Genomic DNA, 16,630 nt, shown 5'->3' with positions numbered 1-16,630 from the left:
ATATATATATATATATATACATACATACATACATACATACACACACACACACACACATGTATACACACACACACACACACACATATATATATATATATATGTGTGTGTGTGTGTGTGTGTGTGTGTGCATGAAGCCACAAAATGTGTTCAACAAGACGTGTCGGCTTATTTTCAGGTAAATTACAGTATACGAGTACATTCACAATGTGGGAAATGGGACACCCTGATAAACTATCTGAAGCTTGAGAATAGGAGCCCATGCATACACTGTAGATAATTGGTCGAAGCAGTCGTTATGAAGCCTCGTGTTAGGTGACTTTGGCTGTCGCCATCTTGGATTACGGCCGTCGCCATCTTTTTTTGCAACCAGTGAACGGAAGTGACCATATTTGTACTGCGGAGAAGTGACGTAGCAACCTGTCAACCACTGTAAGGCCGCCAGCATCCCCTGCTTTATATTCCGTTTGACTCTAAAAGGACCATAACTTACTAAATGAACATCACGCTGTATTGAAGAAGACTTGAAACTAGAGATTGAGACCATAAACTCATGTTTACAATGTTTACTTAGGGAATAAGGATCAAGGAGTCATTTTTTCATAGACTTCTACACAACCAGAGGAGTCGCCCCCTGCTGGCCAGTAGAGAAAGTGCAAGTTTAAGATAGGAGGTTGCCGTCTGGGCCCAAACAAAAAACAGATAGTCTTTCAAATACATGTTTATTGACTTAATATGAAAAAGTGCACTATAAATACATTACCTTTACAACCAACAACACAGGTCACCTCTGCATGTGGTCTGGATGATCCCAAAGAGATCCCAAAGATCTGATCTCGGGCCTGGTTCCTTTTTAAGTTACTTACACACATTCTGTTTCAAACTTGACAAACAACCTGTTCAGAAGACATTGTACAACTGTTTTCCCAGAACCCAAAATCCCACAGCAGCTACAATAGCTGATATCTTGGTAGTTTCACAGTAATCTGGACACACATGTTGGTGTGAACACGTGGATGAATGGTTCCCCTTGCTGCTGTGTCTTCCCCGTGTCAGTATTGTCGTCAACACACTCGACACAGCCAATGTTCCCTCTCCAGTGATTTCTGCCTTCTTTGTGGATCATGATGTTCCGTCGGCCAGGTGAATTATAGTCAATTGGTTGCATAATCAACCCACACATTCATCATCGATGCCGTTCCCCATGGCAACCCTACTAAATTAATTAGTCCCTCACTCGTTTTGCGGCCCACTCTGATTCCTGCGTCGCCCCTTTAAACTCGATCCATCCTCTCCTCCGTCACTCCTAGTTCCTTGTCCTTGTCTCTATCCGTCCCCTCAGTCATTTTCAGTCGCCGCTCTATTTTCTGCCTCTCCCTTTGTCCTTTCTTGTCCATTCTCTGTCAAGCTCCCCCGCTGTCGGCCTCTGGGGGGTCCTGTGTCTTCTATCTGCTTATCTATCTGTCTAGACACCCTCCCACCTCTGTTTGTCTCACTCCCGCTCCTTTACGTTCACCCTCTTTGGCTCTATTTTGTCCCCTTGTCACTTTTCTCTTGTCCTTTCTTTTCCTGCTCTCCAGTCTCCGGGCACCAGAGGAGACAAACTGGGAGACACATTGACCTAACTAATGCTCTGAAGACATGAATCATGCTCCAGTGAGCATCTATTAATAATACATCTTCCTTTGTCTTATAGTGTCTGTTTTTTCCCATAAAGGGGTTTCTGTGCATTTATTCTTGTCCTTGTTTGGCACCTTTTAAACTCTCCTCGCCCCACATGTATGGCATCCTTTCTTTTCTACACAAACTCATAATTGTATTGATTGAACAAAGTCTGAAGCTATAAGGAACCCAAGGTGCCAAGTGAACAAATATTTAATTAAAAGCTTTAAAACAAATGTTCTCACGGAATAGTTCAAGGTTGTAAAACAATATTATTTCATAATCTATTGTGACAGAGTGGGTGAGAATGCACCACTTGTCCCCATATTTCTTTGCTGATGCAGTGCTGTATCCCATTAGTTAATCATATCTTTTGTTGGTACTTACCATACCCACCATGTGTTTCAGAGGCCATAGGAGGAGGCGTCCAACCATTTATCTATTTATACAATGAATGATGTCAGCTGTGACATCATGGGGTTAGACCAAGTAGAGGGGGGGGAGTAGATTTTGGGAAGCTATGGATTTAGGTTGAATCTGATTTGTTATTCATGTGTACAATGTAAATATGATCGACTATTTAAAAGTGTTCTACCTGAAGTTAAGGTTTGAAGGGATAGCTTTTGTGGCTTAGCATGTTTAAGGAAGTGAGTGGTTGCACCTGCACTCATTGTGCAAAGTACATTACCCTGCTGATTGGTGGCTTATTATTATTATTATTTTACCTGATACCTATGGCTGGTACGGGGGATAAAAGAAACATTACTGTGTAACTGTGTGTACGTGAGGTTATAGTAATCTAGGTTACCTTTTTTCAGTTTTTTTGTTTGATTTGTTTATATTGTTTGTATATAAGTTTGGTTCACGTGTAGCAGAGCTATTTATGTAAATAAACATCTTTTGTTTTTCGACAAGGTATCTCATGACTGCTTCCTACCATTTTCCAAATCCACACCACATCTATAAATACAGATATATTTGTATGCCTTTTTTATTGAAAGTCTTCATAAATGATTGTGAATCATAGAAAATATTATTAGTTAACTAGTTTTTCTCAACTTGATATATAAATTAAGTCATGTTACTTTAAATTAATATACTATTTTGAATATTTTGTTTTTTTAGTAGTATTTCAGTAGCTTAAACCAACGTGAGACGCTGGATATGAAGCCGACATCCGCCCTGTAAACTGTGCAATACACTGCAACTGTTTCCTCTAAAGCTCGAAACCATTTGGAAACATTTAAACGTCCTTTGTAGGAGAGGTCTGTTTCCATTTAAGTGAAATTACCATCACACAGAAAATGATGGCTGTTCATTTTCAACCATTAAGACATAAAGAGACTGAGAGCAAATCAAATGCCAAGACATTTCCATTAATTTTTAAGTAATTAGGGTCCGAGCGACTGACGAAGTCAGGACGAGAGGACCTTATTGTATTCGCTAGGGGTATTATTAGGGTCCTGAGAATGTCCCAGATTGAATTTTCTGCCATTTTGAATTGTGTGAAAAACATAAAACTCCAAACTTGTCCGAAACGCTGTGTCCGATTCAAACCAAACGGCACCCTTCCTAGTGACCAATGGCGTCCGACAAGGTGGAATACTGTCACCTGCTCTTTTTAATCTATATATGGATGACCTTTCTAAAGAGTTAAGAGTATATAAGGAGCTATAAGGAGACTTAGTGGTCCTGTCTCCTTATAGCGCAGGTTTACAGCAATTGCTCAGAGTCTGCTCAAGATATGGCGTGCACAATTTCAAGTTTCAAGTTCAACTCTAAAAAGAGTGTTATCATGATAGCTAAAACCAAGGAGGATCAGAAGCTACACCACTAAATGTGGTGCAGAAAGTCAGATATTTGAGTCACATCATCAGGAACGACTTAAATGATGATGACGATGTGCAGCGGCAGTGTTGCAAACTTTATGCACAAGCCAACATGCTGGCACGTACATTTCATATGTGTACAGAATATGTTAAAACTGCTCTCTTTAGAGCCTACTGTACTCCTCTCTATTCAGACCACCTGTGGTACAGTTATAGTAAAGCAAAAATAAAAAAGATTCAGGTGGCATTTAATGATGCTTTCAGACTCTTGTGCAAGTCATATGTTTGTGACTCGTAATGTTGCTACTTTCCATGCTGTTTTGAGGAATTTTTTTTACAAATTTAAATGTCGATTAAATGACTCAGAAAATGTTATTATAAAAGCCTTAGCTGAGCCAACACAGAGTGATACAAGGTATTTTTCTTGTATTTTTTTTTTTTCAATCAGTCAAAGTGCCACCTCCTGGTCAAAGCAAACCAGCCTAAAATGCATTAGATTCACATGTAATTTACATGACGTGGTCTACACTTCACGTAGAGACACATGATGGATGTATATGTTCACATTGTCACAGCGCCACCTATTGGCTCCACTGGACTTCCAAGAATCTGCCACAAACTTGTCATGCTTGATAAAAGTCACGGTCTGAGGATATCGACAAGCCTATTTTCACTCATAGTCATAGCGCCACCTTCTGGCCACAGCAAACCAGCCTAAAACTCCCTGTGACAGGAAGAAACCTCGGGAGGAACCTGGCTCCCTGTGAGAAACCCCTCCTCCTAGGGGATGGGCGTGGACCTTGTGTGGGGGACGGGGAAGACAAATAGGTGAGAAAGAACGTACTTACCTGTGGCGGCCGCGTGGCGGATCAATCCTGTGGCACAACTTCAGTCAGCTAGCTTGACACCAGGGCGAGATGATGTCCTCTTACCCGTCTGGTAAAAAAGGACGGAGGCTAAACGCTTACGCAGCACGCAGACGGAGTCCCCCGATGTGCGCGAGACGTGGAAATCGTTATAGGTCAGCCAGCTGTCGGTGGGGTCGTCCGGGTCTTGTTTCTTTGATACTTTGTTCATATTGGTTTTCTGTTTGTTTTTTCTAGTTTATTAAACTGTTTTTTTTTTTTTTTGAAACTTTGCCTCGAGTCGTGCATTTGGGTGTGAGTCCATAGTTCGGTCGTGACCATTTTCATCATTGTATTCGAGTTTGTTACCTTTTCCTTCTGACAATGATGGCCTAAGGGCCCACTCAAAAGCGTATGATGCAAATATGTCTAATATTTAGAAGTAATAAACACTATATGAATAAATATTACACTTAGTTTCTATGCCAAGCGGTTAAGACATCATTTCACTTAATTTAGTCGATATCAAGTGTTTAAATAGGGTGTACAATGAACATACAGTGGAACTTCCTAGAAATATGCCAAAGCAATATTCTAGGATATATTTTATTTTGATTTAAAATGAAAGAGGCCAGTATAGTTACGTCAGCCCAGCATTAGACACGCACACACCAAATATGGATTGCGGCTGAAAAACAAATCCATTATTTCTTGTTTGAGTATCGTTTGTCAGAAACTAAAGTGACTAGCTGTTTTAGGATATTAGTGAGCCTTTTTCTTCTTTATTTCAAAGACACATTTTATCAGTATTGGAACAAAGGGGCTTACAGCTGAGAGACACACAACAAATATATATGTGAAAAATATATTGAATTAGTTTAAATGAATATTGTCCTTCTATTAGTCTGCAATTCTGGAGAAGGATTGTTGAAATTTGCACTCAACACCCAAACAAATACACTGATCTCATCAGTGCTCCGTACAGAACATTAGCATACGTCAGAGTTACCGTTCCCCTTGCTGCCCTGTCTTTCTCTGTCCTGGCTGGAACAGTGATGTTTGGTTTTCATTGACACAGCCAGGGATAGCTAGAGGACTGTGATGAGATATCCGTTGAATGTGACAAAAATGTGATTGGATTAAAATGACAGACTCCATATTTAAATGCTTAACAATATGCATATACATTATTTTGTTTAACGGCTCTGTAATTTCATGAAACAACTGTTCGCTGTAATGTTAAGCATGTGTTATTGAAACAGTAATGCATTTGTTGGGGACATTAATCCAGCCTTGGTGAATATCATCAGATTTAGGGAATAATAGCTGACGGTGACTAAGCTAGTCTAACGTTAGCTAGCTCTCTGCTGTGAAACCAACATCACTGAGTCAGTTAGGCTGACCTCTCCGTCCTGTTTTTGTGCTAATGTGACGGTGCATTTTGATATGTTGCAGATCAATCAATTCAATGGTTTTATCTCAAAAGCAAAACCATTAGTGACCTCTTTTATTAGTTGTTTTCGGTTTGTTATTGTTTCCAACCTGGCACTGAATGGTTTATGGTTTAAATAGCACTAAGACAGGAATCAATTTAGTTAATGTTCTTTGAAATGACAGCGGATCTTACGGCAAAATATGTTTCTCTCAAATTCTGTTGATTTAAATACATGAGGGGTTATACAGGGACTTCACATTTAAATCCCTCTTGTCCTGCTTCTGTCCTACCTTTTTCCCCATTGCAAGAAAATACCTTACTTCAACTTTCACTGAATTAAATCCCTCTTTTAGAAGTACAGGTACTTTTGAGCTTGCCAGTGATGAGCTGACCAGTGATGCCTGGAATAATGCTGTGAAGGATTCTTAACCTTTTTACCTAAAATTCAAGACTGAACAGCCATAAATATACTTCAAACTGCACTTATGAGTTCACACATTTCATAGAATATGCCAGTCTTCTTCATTATTCCCTAGTTGCTTCAGTGGAAATACCCATTTATTGTCCTTTTCCCAAGTTTCCAGAATCAAATTATTGTTTTCTTCATCATATTTTAAAAGGTCCTTTTTCATGACCCCAAGGCCAGCTAAACCCATTCAGTTCCCATGGTGTGGGCATAGCTGCCATCACTGGCAATGGTAAATGCAACTGGGCTGATTTTACTTACTGTGCATTCATGGTCTGCTAGTGTATAGTTTTATTTTCTCTATAACAAGAACAAGTGTTGTGCAAATATAATACTAAAGCTGTTTATTTTGGAATAATAGTGATTCCATAAGGAGCTTTTTACATAAAACTTTTACTTTGTTCTTACATTTTTTCTTCCTTAAGGTACTGCGAGTTACTTCTTTTAATTGGCTATAAAACAGTACTTATTACAAATAAAGGTCACATAAAGGCATCACTGATACATTGAGACTATCAGCGAGAAGAATGGCTATTTTTGTTCCAGTTATTCCTAATGCCTGTCATCGATGCCACCGACACCACTCTGCTCGTGGTCCAGGCCGTATTGATGGGCCCGCTGTGGGAAAGGGATGGACAGCAGTAATACGAGAGTTAAGGGAATCTGGTGCTTGGAACCCCTGCCACCAAAAATCCACCCAAAATGTAATTTCCCAGAGCAGCTTTAGACAAGAACATTACCGCTAATATTCAGATTGAAAGAAAAGCTACAGTATAAGTTGAGTTGTGTGTGTATTTCTGGCTACATGATTGATGATTATCATATGATTACCTTTTTCTAAAATAAATGTATAGTGTCTGTGTAGGATTTAAGAGCATCTATTGGTATAAATGAAAGACAAGATTCATAACTATGTCTTCATACTAATTTGAAGATATGAGTATTGAATAAGATAAATGTGTTTTCATTACGTTAGAATGAGCTCATCATGGGTGGCCAGGTTGCACCACCATGTTTCTACCTTAGCCCAGAACGGACAAACCAAAGACTGGCACTGGAGAGAGCCATGCAAGTCTTAATGTTACCCGAGGGCCACAGTCATTCTCTGACATGCTTGGGAGGGAAGGAGTGAATGGAGGGGTAATTTATTTCATGCAATCTAACACATTACCACTATATGCCGCCAAATCCCACATCCAGCTTCTTTAACTTTACTATTCTACAATTTTAAGTAATCCTCCATCAAAACATCAAATAGCAACTCAAGTCATATATATGATGTCATTTGGGGACTAATCTTTCTTAAAGTACAGTTATCCATGCATGTTTTCGCACTTTTACATTGTTGGCAAGTGTTTTGTGTGAAGCGGCATCTTGGAGCCCAAGACAAATCTGTCCTGCAAAACATTACAGTATATCTTATCTTATTTATCAGCAAAGTTGTGATGAACCCGGTACCTCCCTGCTCAGCACGAAATGGCAAACAGACAACTAAAGCGATTAGCTCGAATACAGGAGCTTTAAGCAGCTTAAGAGCCAGATATTTCTCTCAGGAGCAATAAGAATTATCGTATAGTAGTTATTTGAAGTGTAGCACTATGTATACAATTCAAGTATCATAACCCTACTGACTGAACTGAAATTAGCTCTTCAAGCTTTGTTGCTCACTTCGTGAACTATTGAACCTCGAGGACAGTGCTTCTATCCAATACCCATTATCTGTTTTCTCTCAGTCTTTAGAACAATATGTCCCAGATTAAATTCCTCTTCTTTGGAAAGTTGCCACATTAGATGCACTTTATGAACTCAGTGAGAAGTAGGCAAAAAAAAGAGCCCTTTTGGCTGCTAATCTTGCCCAGCACGCCTAGCTGAAGCTGCAAGGCATTTCTCTGGTGGTTGCCTTATTTGTTTCATCCTCAATACCCACTTTGGAAGGATTTGCTCAGTTTGGCTCAACTCTGCTGGGAAGAGCAGGGGTTGAAAGATGGCAGAGAAAGAGGAGGAGAGGGACGGTCAAGCTTTAGAAGACAGAGAGAAAGAAGAAGAGAGGATTTTGGGGGGAAATATTATGTGCTATGTATTATATCGCTTTTGAACAACTTGAGATGCATTGAAAAGATGACAGGATCTTGAAAGGGGGAGAGATAAAGAAAAGAGTATATTATGGGAGGAGTAGCAGAGTAAGGAGAAAAAACTGAAGAGAGGCGATCAGACTGGCCAGGCATTCATAGAAAAAAGAGGAGATGAAAGGCAACTGGCAAGACCGGCATACAAAAGTCAAAATATGCATAGTTGTCTTCTACAAAAAAAGATATTGAATCATTTATTCAACACCTCCCTATTAAAATAATGTATTTTGCACATATTTCACTTTTTTTTACTGATTTTGCCAAGCAGCCTGCTGTACGAGCTAAAATCTTTACTTTTTATGGCACACCCATTAGCCTACGAGAGGAGCTAAAATGTTGCTCCTCGTATTGTCAAAATTTACGGACAAAGGGTATCAAAGATGAATACATAAAATATCTCAGAGCTTTCTTCACATTCTTGATTCAGTGAATGGAGCGTCATTGTGTGACTTAAGGGTAACTTTTTTTGGTATCTTGGGGAAGGATGAGGAATGTTTTTTGTATGTGAATGGCCTCCTTGATCTGTCTCGGGGGCCGTAGGAAGACCTTGAGACGATATAATGTGTTAAGGGTCAAAGATAATTTATCCCTTATGGCATCCGTTTTATTTTCCTCCAACCAGATATTGGCCAGTAGTTGAAAAGCCTTACGTCCTGGCTGGGATTGCTTAGCTTTTATTCCTGCCTGGGTGGCCAGCAAAGTGCCTTTTATTAGTGAGCATGAGTTCGGCATTTTTTTTTGCCATCTTGTTTTTTTTGCAACCGGAAATGACATGAGAGGATGGAGTTAAGTACAACCGAACACTGAATAAGACATTTTTAGGTTACAGAAATGACGCAATGAACCTTCATGACCTGAAAACACAGTGTGAAAGGGTTAAAGTTCTAATGGAAAAAGAAGGACTACTCTCAGACTGCATCTACATGCGCCACAATTGTTGCATAGATGGAATATTTCATTCTTGACTTAGGAACAGTAGTTTAAGATACATTTCTCAATTGTTCAGTAATTTATTTTATACAGAATAAATTAGTAAGTAATTTATGATGACTTCCCTATAAACCTTCACTTGACCATTAGCTTCTGAGTCCTAGCTCCAGGAAAATCTTTGGGAATCTTTTGTGTATTTTTAGTGACATGTACATTTAAGCCGTTAACTTCTATCATTATTCATGATAAGTAATTATTCCGACAAATATCCGATAAATGTTTAAAAAAGTCAATTTGTCCGCAAGCCAGTTATCCCGAAAAACAAATCATCGTTCCCAAGGCCTATTGCTCCGAAAATACTCCACCTGCAACAAACAGAAGCACAATTCCAATTATTATACAAATTGACATCATCTGACCTTCCTGATTTTTTATTCAAACTTGCGAAGCCATGACCCCAACCCTACTCTGCTTCTTTTAACCCAATGTCCTTGCCATGGTAAGAAAATAAATATTGCGACTGCGAAGATCCGATGACTCAGCACCCAAAGACTACTGTGACTAAGAAGTGTAAGGTTTCTGGGTGGTTACTGATTGCGGTTTTAATCACCAGCGTCAGAATTCTAAAACTAGCCTTACCGGGCCAGTAGACCAGATTAAAGGTGGATTTTAGTCCTGCTAGAATCAAGCTTGAATATTTTGGTGAGAGTCTTGTTCTGGGATTTGTTCTGCTGCATAAAGTCTTGATGAATAATACATCCACGCATGAACTTGCTTTGACAAGAACACGTTTGAGTCGATACTACTCTTAGAGAGCATCACAACTTTGCTTCCTTTGAGATTTAAGACTGGCAAAAGCTGTTACATCAAATGAAAATAGGGGAAGTGACAGAAAGGCGGGGGGGAGACAGGGAGTCAACATTCCCCCTAATGGAGCAAGCTTCTGCATTGCTTTTCCCCCTGATGAAACTAATGACCAATTTGAAGCAGTTTAAGAGTCTCTCTCTCCATCTTGCTCTTCCTTGCGCTCTCCCCTTTCTTTTACCACTCTTCATTCTGTCATCTGCTCCATTCCTCCTCTCTCGCTCTGTCAAGAGAGTCGTCTATCTGTGTCTGTGTGTCCTCCAGCAAGCTACCCGTTGGACTGTATTAAATATACAAAGTGCATGGAGAATATGGAGCATATAGAAGAGTGCAGAGAGAGAGAGAGACTTATTTTTAGAAAACCTTTATTATAATTAAAATACAAACAAACAGAACAATGTATTCATGTCAACTTTAAATCAACAAACAAATAAAACACAAAAAAACACACAAAAAAGAAAAAAGGCTTTGCCTCCAAATTATCGTCTCTCTGGTCCAGTTTGCTCTCGTTCAGCACCTTCACACATCTCATGTAGATCGCCCTCCAAGATCATGCACTCTGTCCCCCTGAAACAGTGGTCTTGAGACCCCACCCAACCCCAGAAAACATCCTAGACCTGGAAAAGGATCTACAGAGGCGGGAACTTCCTCTCCTCCCGCAGCACCTCGACCCTCGTCCTCCATCAGTCTCTGCACCCATCTCCTTAGGAACCTCGTGCTCTGTTGGATGGATTCCAGCCCGAACAGAGAAGCCACCGCAGACGCGTCTCCCAGTCCAGGACCGGCCACATCCTCCAGTCTCATCAGGGTGGTGGTCCCGGAGGAGCACACAATGCCGGTCAGACCTGGTGCCGTGCAGCCCCGGATGTCCAACCTGGCCCCATCCACTAGCGGCTCCGCCATCAGCCTGCCCTCCACCACCTGCTCCACTTCCAGAGTCTCCGGGGCAAACCTTTTAGAGAACGGGATCCCCACCCCCCCACTGGTGGTGCTCTTGCTTAAAAGACTAATAATTAAATTAAATGAACCCAAGAAACAAAACGTAATTTTTAACTTGAAAAAGACCTGTGACATCTTAATATTTGTCATCTCAGTCATTAATGCAAATTGTTTTTGTTTATCTTTGAAACTATTTTCTTCACTCTGAAGACTTCCTTCGGTGTGAAGCCTCCTTTGTCTCTGCTGGTCAAATATGTCTTTAAAACGCTGGCAAGTCTCCTATCTCGACTCCCTATTCACTTTTCGTTTTCTGTAAAAGAGACTTCATTCTCTCCACACTGTATCTTTTGGTGCTCGTATGTCTATCAGGCCTTACGCCAGCTAACTCGCTGTCAGCAGAGTCCTCCTCCATACTGGACTCATCCTCTGCTGCTCCTCTCGCTCTGGTTGTGAAAGTGTCACATGTGTTGTCTAGTTGTTGTGGACATCTTTTGGAACCAGTGGGTACCAAGATTTCAGCAGCTGGCTGGTTGCAAAAATATGTATTTGTTGGATCTTAAAGTGACCTTGGAGAAAAGACATTTCCCTTAGACACTAAGTCATGTTTGGTAAAGAATACACATCACAACTTTGGGTATATGGATGTATTCCGGCCAATAATCTTGAAGTCAAGACTAGAAAGAATGGCAGTGGTGGGATTTGAACCCACGCCTCCTGAGAGACTGGAGCCTAAATCCAGCGCCTTAGAACACTCGGCCACACTACCTGAAAGTGCCATGAATGCATCAGCTCCTTGGGACGATAATTTGATTCCAAATGAAGCACGAAAGGTTGAAAACATTTCCAACAGACAGCTGTGTCAAAGGCTGAAAACATTGCAGTTTGAGAATGGATTGAAAATAATAGATACATTCTCTTGATTTAAAGCATTTTCAATTAGCAGAGGATGGTTTCGATCCATTGACATCTGGGTTATGGGCCCAGCACGCTTCAGCTGCGCCACTCTGGTCTGGTTGTGAAATTGTCAGGTTTTGTCTAGTTGTTGTGGACATCTTTTGGAACCAGTGGGTACCAAGATTTCAGCAGCTGGCTGGTTGCACAAATATGCATTTGTTGGACCTTAAAGTGACCTTGGAGAAAAGACATTTCCCTTAGACACTAAGTAATGTTTGGTAAAGAATACACATCACAACTTTGGGTATATGGATGTATTCCGGCCAATAATCTTGAAGTCAAGACTAGAAAGAATGGCAGTGGTGGGATTTGAACCCACACCTCCTGAGAGACTGGAGCCTTAATCCAGCACCTTAGACCACTCGGCCACACTACCTGAAAGGTCCACAAATGCATCAGCTCCTTGGGACGATAATTTGATGCCAAATGAAGCACGAAAGGTTGAAAACATTTCCATCAGACAGCTGTGTCAAAGGCTGAAAACATTGCAGTTTGAGAATAATAGATACATTCTATTGATTTAAAGCATTTTCAATGAGCAGAGGATGGTTTCGATCCATCGACATCTGGGTTATGGGCCCAGCACGCTTCCGCTGCGCCACTCTGCTCTGGTTGTGAAAGTGTCACATGTGTTGTCTAGTTGTTGTGGACATCTTTGGGAACCAGTGGGTACCAATATTTCAGCAGCTGGCTCGTTGCAAACATATGCATTTGTAAGTAATGTTTGGTAAAGAATACACATCACAACTTTGGGTATATGGATGTATTCTGGACAATAATCTTGAAGTCAAGACTAGAAAGAATGGCAGTGGTGGGATTTGAACCCACGCCTCCTGAGAGACTGGAGCCTTAATCCAGCGCCTTAGACCACTCGGCCACACTACCTGAAAGTGCCTTGAATGGATCAGCTCCTTGGGACGATAATTTGATGCCAAATGCAGCACGAAAGGTTGAAAACATTTCCATCAGACAGCTGTGTCAAAGGCTGAAAACATTGCAGTTTGAGAATGGATTGAAAATAATAGATACATTCTCTTGATTTAAAGCATTTTCAATTAGCAGAGGATGGTTTCGATCCATCGACATCTGGGTTATGGGCCCAGCACGCTTCCGCTGCGCCACTCTGCTCTGGTGGTGAAAGTGTCAATGTGTTGTCTAGTTGTTGTGGACATCTTTTGGAACCAGTGGGTACCAAGATTTCAGCAGCTGGCTGGTTGCAAAAATATGCATTTGTTGGATTTTAAAGTGACCTTGTTGAGAGAAGAGATTTCCCTTAGACACTAAGTAATGTTTGGTAAAGAATACACATCACAACTTTGGGTATATGGATGTATTCTGGACAATAATCTTGAAGTCAAGACTAGAAAGAATGGCAGTGGTGGGATTTGAACCCACGCCTCCTGAGAGACTGGAGCCTAAATCCAGCGCCTTAGACCACTCGGCCACACTACCTGAAAGTACCACGAATGCATCAGCTCCTTGGGACGATAATTTGATGCCAAATGAAGCATGAAAGGTTGAAAACATTTCCATCAGACAGCTGTGTCAAAGGCTGAAAACATTGCAGTTTGAGAATGGTTTTTAAAATAATAGATAAATTCTCTTGATTTAAAGTATTTTCAATTAGCAGAGGATGGTTTCGATCCATCGACATCTGGGTTATGGGCCCAGCACACTTCCGCTGCGCCACTCTGCTCTGGTGGTGAAAGTGTCAATGTGTTGTCTGGATGTTGTGGACATCTTTTGGAACCAGTGGGTACCAAGATTTCAGCAGCTAGCTGGTTGCAAAAATATGCATTTGTTGGAGTTTAAAGTGACCTTGCAGAGAGAAGACATTTCCCTTAGACACTAAGTAATGTTTGGTAAAGAATACACATCACAACTTTGGGTATATGGATGTATTCTGGACAATAATCTTGAAGTCAAGACTAGAAAGAATGGCAGTGGTGGGATTTGAACCCACGCCTCCTGAGAGACTGGAGCCTAAATCCAGCGCCTTAGACCACTCGGCCACACTACCTGAAATTTCCACAAATGCATCAGCTCCTTGGGACGATAATTTGATGCCAAATGCAGCACGAAAGGTTGAAAACATTTCCATCAGACAGCTGTGTCAAAGGCTGAAAACATTGCAGTTTGAGAATGGATTGAAAATAATAGATACATTCTCTTGATTTAAAGCATTTTCAATTAGCAGAGGATGGTTTCGATCCATCGACATCTGGGTTATGGGCCCAGCACGCTTCCGCTGCGCCACTCTGCTCTGGTTGTGAAAGTGTCACATGTGTTGTCTAGTTGTTGTGGACATCTTTGGGAACCAGTGGGTACCAATATTTCAGCAGCTGGCTCGTTGCAAAAATATGCATTTGTTGGATTTTAAAGTGACCTTGCAGAGAGAAGACATTTCCCTTAGACACTAAGTAATGTTTGGTAAAGAATACACATCACAACTTTGGGTATATGGATGTATTCTGGACAATAATCTTGAAGTCAAGACTAGAAAGAATGGCAGTGGTGGGATTTGAACCCACGCCTCCTGAGAGACTGGAGCCTTAATCCAGCGCCTTAGACCACTCGGCCACACTACCTGAAAGTTCCACCAAAGCATCAGCTCCTTGGGACGATAATTTGATGCCAAATGCAGCACGAAAGGTTGAAAACATTTCCATCAGACAGCTGTGTCAAAGGCTGAAAACATTGCAGTTTGAGAATGGTTTGAAAATAATAGATACATTCTCTTGATTTAAAGTATTTTCAATTAGCAGAGGATGGTTTCGATCCATCGACATCTGGGTTATGGGCCCAGCACGCTTCCGCTGCGCCACTCTGCTCTGGTGGTGAAAGTGTCAATGTGTTGTCTAGTTGTTGTGGACATCTTTGGGAACCAGTGGGTACCAATATTTCAGCAGCTGGCTCGTTGCAAAAATATGCATTTGTTGGATTTTAAAGTGACCTTGCAGAGAGAAGACATTTCCCTTAGACACTAAGTAATGTTTGGTAAAGAATACACATCACAACTTTGGGTATATGGATGTATTTTGGACAATAATCTTGAAGTCAAGACTAGCAAGAATGGCAGTGGTGGGATTTGAACCCACGCCTCCTGAGAGACTGGAGCCTTAATCCAGCGCCTTAGACCACTCGGCCACACTACCTGAAAGTTCGACAAAAGCATCAGCTCCTTGGGACGATAATTTGATGCCAAATGCAGCACGAAAGGTTGAAGACGTTTCCATCAGGCAGCTGTGTCAAAGGCTGAAAACATTGCAGTTTGAGAATGGTTTTTAAAATAATAGATACATTCTCTTGATTTAAAGTATTTTCAATTAGCAGAGGATGGTTTCGATCCATCGACATCTGGGTTATGGGCCCAGCACGCTTCCGCTGCGCCACTCTGCTCTGGTGGTGAAAATGTCAATGTGTTGTCTAGTTGTTGTGGACATCTTTTGGAACCAGTGTGTACCATGATTTCAGCAGCTGGCTGGTAAAAATATGCATTTGTTGGATTTTAAAATGACCTTGCAGAGAGAAGACATTTCCCTTAGACACTAAGTAATGTTTGGTAAAGAATACACATCACAACTTTGGGTATATGGATGTATTCTGGACAATAATCTTGAAGTCAAGACTAGAAAGAATGGCAGTGGTGGGATTTGAACCCACGCCTCCTGAGAGACTGGAGCCTTAATCCAGCGCCTTAGACCACTCGGCCACACTACCTGAAAGTGCCTTGAATGGATCAGCTCCTTGGGACGATAATTTGATGCCAAATGCAGCACGAAAGGTTGAAAACATTTCCATCAGACAGCTGTGTCAAAGGCTGAAAACATTGCAGTTTGAGAATGGATTGAAAATAATAGATACATTCTCTTGATTTACAGCATTTTCAATTAGCAGAGGATGGTTTCGATCCATCGACATCTGGGTTATGGGCCCAGCACGCTTCCGCTGCACCACTCTGCTCTGGTGGTGAAAGTGTCAATGTGTTGTCTAGATGTTGTGGACATCTTTTGGAACCAGTGGGTACCAAGATTTCAGCAGCTAGCTGGTTGCAAAAATATGCATTTGTTGGATTTTAAAGTGACCTTGCAGAGAGAAGACATTTCCCTTAGACACTAAGTAATGTTTGGTAAAGAATACACATCACAACTTTGGGTATATGGATGTATTCTGGACAATAATCTTGAAGTCAAGACTAGAAAGAATGGCAGTGGTGGGATTTGAACCCACGCCTCCTGAGAGACTGGAGCCTAAATCCAGCGCCTTAGACCACTCGGCCACACTACCTGAAAGTGCCACAAATGCATCAGCTCCTTGGGACGATAATTTGATTCCAAATGCAGCACGAAAGGTTGAAACATTTCCATCAGACAGCTGTGTCAAAGGCTGAAAACATTGCAGTTTGAGAATGGTTTTTAAAATAATAGATAAATTCTCTTGATTTAAAGTATTTTCAATTAGCAGAGGATGGTTTCGATCCATCGACATCTGGGTTATGGGCCCAGCACACTTCCGCTGCGCCACTCTGCTCTGGTGGTGAAAGTGTCAATGTGTTGTCTAGTTGTTGTGGACATCTTTTG

The 16,630-nt window shown here is 41.1% G+C and overlaps 9 non-coding genes across 9 annotated transcripts; all 9 read right to left on the bottom strand.

Annotated features, from left to right (window-relative positions):
• Nucleotides 1-11,780: 11,780 nt before the first annotated feature.
• Nucleotides 11,781-11,862, bottom strand: trnal-uag. Its single transcript has one exon. It is a non-coding gene; the product is annotated as a tRNA-Leu (tRNA).
• Nucleotides 11,863-12,344: 482 nt separating this feature from the next.
• On the bottom strand, nucleotides 12,345-12,426 carry trnal-aag. Its single transcript has one exon. It is a non-coding gene; the product is annotated as a tRNA-Leu (tRNA).
• Nucleotides 12,427-12,853: 427 nt separating this feature from the next.
• On the bottom strand, nucleotides 12,854-12,935 carry trnal-aag. The gene has a single exon. It is a non-coding gene; the product is annotated as a tRNA-Leu (tRNA).
• Nucleotides 12,936-13,420: 485 nt separating this feature from the next.
• trnal-uag lies at nucleotides 13,421-13,502 on the bottom strand. Its single transcript has one exon. It is a non-coding gene; the product is annotated as a tRNA-Leu (tRNA).
• A 486-nt stretch (nucleotides 13,503-13,988) lies between these two features.
• trnal-uag lies at nucleotides 13,989-14,070 on the bottom strand. The gene has a single exon. It is a non-coding gene; the product is annotated as a tRNA-Leu (tRNA).
• A 486-nt stretch (nucleotides 14,071-14,556) lies between these two features.
• Nucleotides 14,557-14,638, bottom strand: trnal-aag. The gene has a single exon. It is a non-coding gene; the product is annotated as a tRNA-Leu (tRNA).
• A 485-nt stretch (nucleotides 14,639-15,123) lies between these two features.
• Nucleotides 15,124-15,205, bottom strand: trnal-aag. The gene has a single exon. It is a non-coding gene; the product is annotated as a tRNA-Leu (tRNA).
• Nucleotides 15,206-15,688: 483 nt separating this feature from the next.
• trnal-aag lies at nucleotides 15,689-15,770 on the bottom strand. Its single transcript has one exon. It is a non-coding gene; the product is annotated as a tRNA-Leu (tRNA).
• Nucleotides 15,771-16,255: 485 nt separating this feature from the next.
• trnal-uag lies at nucleotides 16,256-16,337 on the bottom strand. The gene has a single exon. It is a non-coding gene; the product is annotated as a tRNA-Leu (tRNA).
• Nucleotides 16,338-16,630: the final 293 nt, after the last annotated feature.

This window comes from Cyclopterus lumpus, chromosome 10 (genome assembly GCF_009769545.1).
Source record: "Cyclopterus lumpus isolate fCycLum1 chromosome 10, fCycLum1.pri, whole genome shotgun sequence".
Classification (NCBI taxonomy): Eukaryota; Metazoa; Chordata; class Actinopteri; order Perciformes; family Cyclopteridae; genus Cyclopterus; species Cyclopterus lumpus.
This window is presented reverse-complemented; position numbering and strand designations above follow the sequence as displayed.